Source organism: Mesoplodon densirostris, chromosome 16 (genome assembly GCF_025265405.1).
Source record: "Mesoplodon densirostris isolate mMesDen1 chromosome 16, mMesDen1 primary haplotype, whole genome shotgun sequence".
NCBI lineage: Eukaryota > Metazoa > Chordata > Mammalia > Artiodactyla > Ziphiidae > Mesoplodon > Mesoplodon densirostris.
The window spans coordinates 3,240,617-3,246,616 of record NC_082676.1 but is presented as its reverse complement, the minus strand read 5'-3'; positions in this window follow the sequence as shown (position 1 = coordinate 3,246,616).

Genomic DNA, 6,000 nt, shown 5'->3' with positions numbered 1-6,000 from the left:
ACACCTCACTCCATACCACCCCATCTTCAATGGGATTAACCCAACCAAATGGAGGATACAAATCATTAGGGTTTCCCACTGGGCAGAGAAAGAAGCAGCTTTGTTAGCAGTGCCAGTGCAGAATCAAGTGATCATAGAAAGGTTTCTGGGGCCCCTGCTTCGTGCAAGGCTCTGTGTTGGGTGGCAGGGGGCATAAAGCATCGTCTCAGGCTCAGGGAGCTCAGAGCGTGACTGAGGGGCCAGACACGTGTGCCCCTCACCACAGCACAAAGTAATCAGAGGTCACGTGCATTAGGATCTCCTGTGTTTGGGTGTTTTGTTTGCTTGTCCAGCTTGTGTTTTCCGGGTGCTGCTCCTCCCCGATTCCATTTGGTTCTCAGGGGACCATGAATCAGAGCCTCTAGCTCCCCCAGGCCCTGGGGATCCACTCCGGTCGGTGGTACTCCATCCCCAGTACCGCAGGGACTGGTTCAGGCAGGAGCATGTGCCCAAAAGCAGGGCCGAGGAAGCTTGCTGCCAGAACCGATTTATAATCTGTGAAGACTGAGAGTGAAGAGCTCTCTCTGCCAGGACTGCTAAGCTGATGGATCCTGGGCAGGGCTGGGTCTACAGTGAGGCCTGTAGGGCAGCTGGGGCACGAAGTGGGGGGTGGTTAAGCTTGCACAAGCGTGAGAGTGAGCACCTCCTTAAGTTTGAGTCCGAACCACCTCACCCACCTCACCCTAGTCCTGGCCTTGATCCGGTGCCCCAAGGCCATCTTTCCTTGCTATGGGAGAAAACCTACTTGGAAGAGGAGAGAAGGATTATATACAGAGGGAAACAAGAGAGACACAGAGAGAAACAGAGCCTCGGTGACTTCATGGGAGCGCCTAGATCCAGTCATGCCTGAAGCGTGTCTTTCTAGTCACCAAGCTAATACATTGAAGTGGCTTTCTGTCCCTAAAAGTGCCAAGGTACAGCATAAACTGGTACCTTGAAGTGGAGTGTTGCAAGTGATAGAGTATAAAACACAGACTTGGCTGAGGTGAGGTGGTGAGGAGGCCAGTGAAAATCATGAGTCCCATGCTGGGCAGTTGGTGAGTTTTGTCCTGCAGCGTAGTGAAGCTGTAGATGAGGATGCTACCAGTTCTGTTTTGGGAGTCAGGGTGCTGAAGAGCATAATAGACTTTGTACGGTGTTCAGGAAGGTTCTAGAACAGAGGAGACCTAGCCTGCCTGTCTGAGAGCAGAACAGGAACAGGGAAGAGCTTGGTTTTTATTATCTTTCGAGACAGGAAAGTGCTGGATCCAGCTGTGCCTGATGATGGCTCATCCTCAATTTCTGAGTTGTGAGAACCAGTACGCTGCTCTTTTCCATGAGCCAGTCCACAGTGGGAAACGCCCACTGAAACTAAAGGACTTCTGAGGCGGGCAGGATTGTGATCCCCTCCCCACACGCACTAAATTCTAAGCAACTCGGAGGCCAGTGCCTTGATGCCTCCACCCCTGCCCCCCGGGTCGGTGCAGAGACTGATGCCTTACAGGCACATAGTCAACCATGGGAAATGAAAGAGTAAATGAACGTGTGGTGGAGAGGCCTCCAGGGCTCCCTCCCATAGGAGGGCTCACTCTGCCCTGGACAGCCTACTTGCGATGTAGCCTCTGCTCCCGTGGAATAGCTACTTAGGCAGAGCAGAGGGAACCTTAAAAGGCCCATCTGGGGCCCCAGGGCCTGGGTGCTGACAACCCCCAGCTCTGAGCAAAAGGCACACGTACAGTTCCGCCTTTCTGGGTCTCCTCCAATCCCACTGCCTAGGGAGGGCGTGGCAGACACACCCAAAGGTGACCCACAATGCATCACACCTTGTACAAATCCCCTTCCCTCCAGGGCAGGCAGACCCTGTGACTTGCTTCTGACCAGTGGAATATGGCAAAGGGGACAAGAGGTCACTGCCATGACCATATTACATCATATGACAAAGGTAAAGGGATCTAAGGATGCAATGAAAGTCTCTATTTGGTTGACTATGAATGAATCAAACAGATAATCCCAGGTGTGCCTGGCCTAATCAGGCAGTGGTGGGGGGAGACTTTTCAAGGAGGGTCTCGTCCTTCCCCGACATCAGAGTCTCCCCATAGAGAGACACTCCCTTGTTGGACATTCAGAAGCAAAAAGCCACGCTGAGAATGGCTGGGGGAGGTGGATGTCCAGGAGCTGGGCCCTCAGTTACACAGCCATAAGGGACTGAACACCCTGGGAAGAGGATGCCAACTCCACAGGAGCACGTTGGTTGCAGCCTTGGAAAACCCTGAGCAAAGGACACAGAGAGGCCCTGCTTGGACACTGCCACCAGAAACTGTGCCATAATAAATGTGTTTTGTTTCAAAGTGCTGTGTTTATGGTAATTTATTAGGTGACAGTAGGTAACTAATATGGAGCAGAAAGGATCTGGTTGGGGCAGGAGGGCCCTATCCTCCAGGATCCTAGAGTAAACAGTCTTGCCTTGCAATTCAAACCCGAGGCTATGGGCTGGGAGAAGTGCAGAGAACCGCTCGCCCCAGGGTAGACCTCTCCCGGCAAAGCGCTTGGGCCACTGTCTATGTTTGCTGATCTAATTCCTACTCTGAGCACCAGTGGGCCCTTCACACACGTGCTGCTCAGCCCGTCTCCGGCTTGAACTTATGAAACATTTCCCGTTCGTGCCCTTTGTCCCCAGCACGTGCTCCTGCCTGTTTCCCACTAGGCTCTCGGGGACCCTCAGCCCGGCTCTACCACGCGGCCTCGACTCTCTCCAGAACAGAGTCATTAAATAGAGTGGATGCAACGTTCTAATTCCCTTACTCAATTATCTTAAATTATACATTCCCACAAAATCTCTCCCCTTGCTGCATTATTTAAGGAGAAAGAGCTAAATAAAGAAGACTGCTATTTTTCATTCCTAATTCTCAGATAATTATAAATATACTGCTTTTCTTTTTTTTCCCCTTAATCGTGGTTTAACTTTTATGGAGATGGTTGATTTCCTTTTTATGGAAACTGGATTCTGAGTGAAGGCCTCAACTTGTAATAAAGCTCAGGCCTAATATACCTCCCCTTGTGCTCACAAGAATATCTCACCTGGGCATTTCTATAGCAACCATCACAGCCGAGAGAGAGGCCAAGGAGGAGCTCGCCGAGAAGCCCAACTTTATTCCTGAGCCAGCATGTCATGTGACCCCGACAAGCCTTCTGAATCCTGGTGGTGCCCCCATGGGAAACACCCTCATCATTTTACTCAGGGATTTGCAAATGCTCACTGATGGACTTTTCGCAAGTAACTCCAGTTTTCCCATTCGTTTACATTTTGTGTTCCCAAACGTGTTTCTAGGGGAGGTTGAATGATTGTTTGACTTCTCCTCATTCTGCTTCCCATCCTCATTGTGATAAACCAACAAGAGGAACCCTCACTATTCAGAAATTCTAATCAATCAATGTCTGTGTAGAACGCAAACTCCTTTAAGTGATGCAAATTATCAGACAATATAGGGAAAATACAGTAAAGTGCCTAAGAGCACAGATTCCAGAGACAGATGCCCAGCACTGCCATAGACTAGCTCTGTGACCTTGGACAAGTGACTCAACCTCTCTGTGCCTCAGTTTTCCCATCTTCAAAATGGGATCATAATAATACTTGACTCATAGGGTTACTGTGAGGATTAACCGAGTCAATGTAGTTAAAGCACTTAGGACGGTGATAAATGTTACATGTATTATTATTGTTGTCATTTTCTTTATTCTTATAAGATGGATTTCTTTGAATACCACAGGCGATTTACTGATTTACTCATTCACCCATTCATTCACTCATTCATTCATGCTGCAGGCATTACTTCTGTGCTCCCAGGATGGTGCTGGGCACTGTTGTGATTTAGGTATTCATTTTCTGCATCAGTTTTCTCATCAGTGGGGAAAAGCTTAGACTCACTCCTCCACGTTGAGCTGACTTATTTCTATCAACACTGAGCCTTCTCCAGCTTGTTCCCTGCCGGTGACCAGAGACTATAATTGTCTTTCACAGGCTCTGGATGCATTTGCAGAGAAAATGTCACACAAATGAGGTCAGTGGGAGAAAATAAGCCGGATACACTGGTGTAGGCGTTCTCTTGAAGGACTCGCGTCTTCCCATCCGCCAGCTTTCTTGGTTCTTCAGAATCCTGGCAATTCCTGGGTTTTGTGAAATAGATGAGCAACAGACTCAGGCTTGTGTTGTTTCCTTGTGAAACCTTATTTCAGCACTTTCTGAGCACAGGTGAGTTTTCAGCGGCCAACAGCCAGCATAGAAAGCGAGCGCCTGCACCTGCATCTCATCAGTTGTGCTAAATCTGTTCTGTGGGGCAGAGGTGAAGACAGACGGCTGCCGGGGTCACGCAGGTTAGCACAGGCACAAGCCTAAGACAACATTAAAGCAGGAAAAAGTCGCAACCAGCCATCTTCTCAGGTGGCATCGTTAATTTCTATCACACGGCACTGCCTTCAGCTGGACACTGCTTCGTCTTTTTCTTACTCATGGCAACAATTCTTCCATTTGAGAGGATGAGATTATCTATGCTACAGCCTCTCCATGCAGATCATCAAATTACGTGTTTGATTATCAGGGGTAACATCTGTCTACCCGAGATGAGACAAACTTGCCTGGCACCACCCTCGAAGCCAAGGTGTCCTCAGCAGCTCACCAAGGATTTAAGGACCTCAATTAATTACCCTATCCATCCTGACCCATAAACGCTCATAAACGTCAGAGGAATCACATCCAGAGGAAACAGATTGAATGAGAGGAAGGCAGAAGTTTTTAAGAAGTCATTTTTAGACATTTTGATAACATCTCTTTGTTGGGAAAAAATTTTTAATTAAAAACTAAGAGAAACCAAAAATCTATCATAGCATTTAGACCTCACTCCTTCTCGGTTTGCGATAATTGATGCACGGCAGTGGTTCTCAATCAGGGGTAAGTTTACCCCGCTGGGGGATGTCTGACAATGTTTGGAGACAGTTTGGGGTGTTGCTACTGGCATTTAGTGGATGGAGGCCAGGGCTGCTGTCAAACACCCTACAGTGCTCAAGTGAGCCCCTCACAACAGAGAATTGCCTGGCTGTCAGTGGTACTGAGGTCTAGAAACCCTGTTACCAGGATTGATGCTAGGATACAACAAGTTTATTTTTATACAACATAAAAGCATCACTTGCTAGGCTAACTTGTGATGTAGAGATAATTTGAGGAGGAACATTTAACAAAGTGACAATCTTCTGGTGAGCACTTATCACCTCTCTGACTAAAAATCATTCAGCAAGCTGCCTAAATCCTCATTTTGTGTCATAAGAGTAATTATCATTATTATAAACATAAAAGTAAATATTTATTGAGCAGTTGTTACTTTCCATAAAATGGGGATGTCCAACTCGTCATGGGGACTAAGGATGGAATGTGTGTGAAGTGCTTGGTACGGGAACCGTCCAGGCAACGATGGTGCAGGCAAACAGCAAGTGCCCGATAAACGCCGGGTGGTGGTACTAGGCGCTTGTATTGCGGTCAGAACTGCTCATCTCCCCAGGACCCGTGAGTTCATCCGACTGGATGGTTCCAAATCTGAGGCTCGGGCCGCGCTTCCACCCTCCTCATCTCTGACACACACACACACACACTCAGGCTGCGCTTCCACCCTCCTCATCTCTAACACACACACATACACACACATACACACACACACACAGACACAGTCAGCTCAGCAGTCAGCACTGCCCCCCAAGGAATCCAGAGTGAAGGTGGAAGCAGGCCCTGCGGTGGTGCCCGTGCAGTCAGCCTGTCTGGGGTGATAGTTGTTTCCGAGCTGTGTGGTTGCTCATTCATGGGGGCCACGGATCACGCTCACCCAAAGGCAAGCTCCTTTCCAGCTATAAGGCCCCAAAGGCCGTGGAGAAAGTGGAGGTTCTACCATTCTGAGAGACTCGGTCCTACTTCACTTCCTGGATCTTCATGGAAGATCT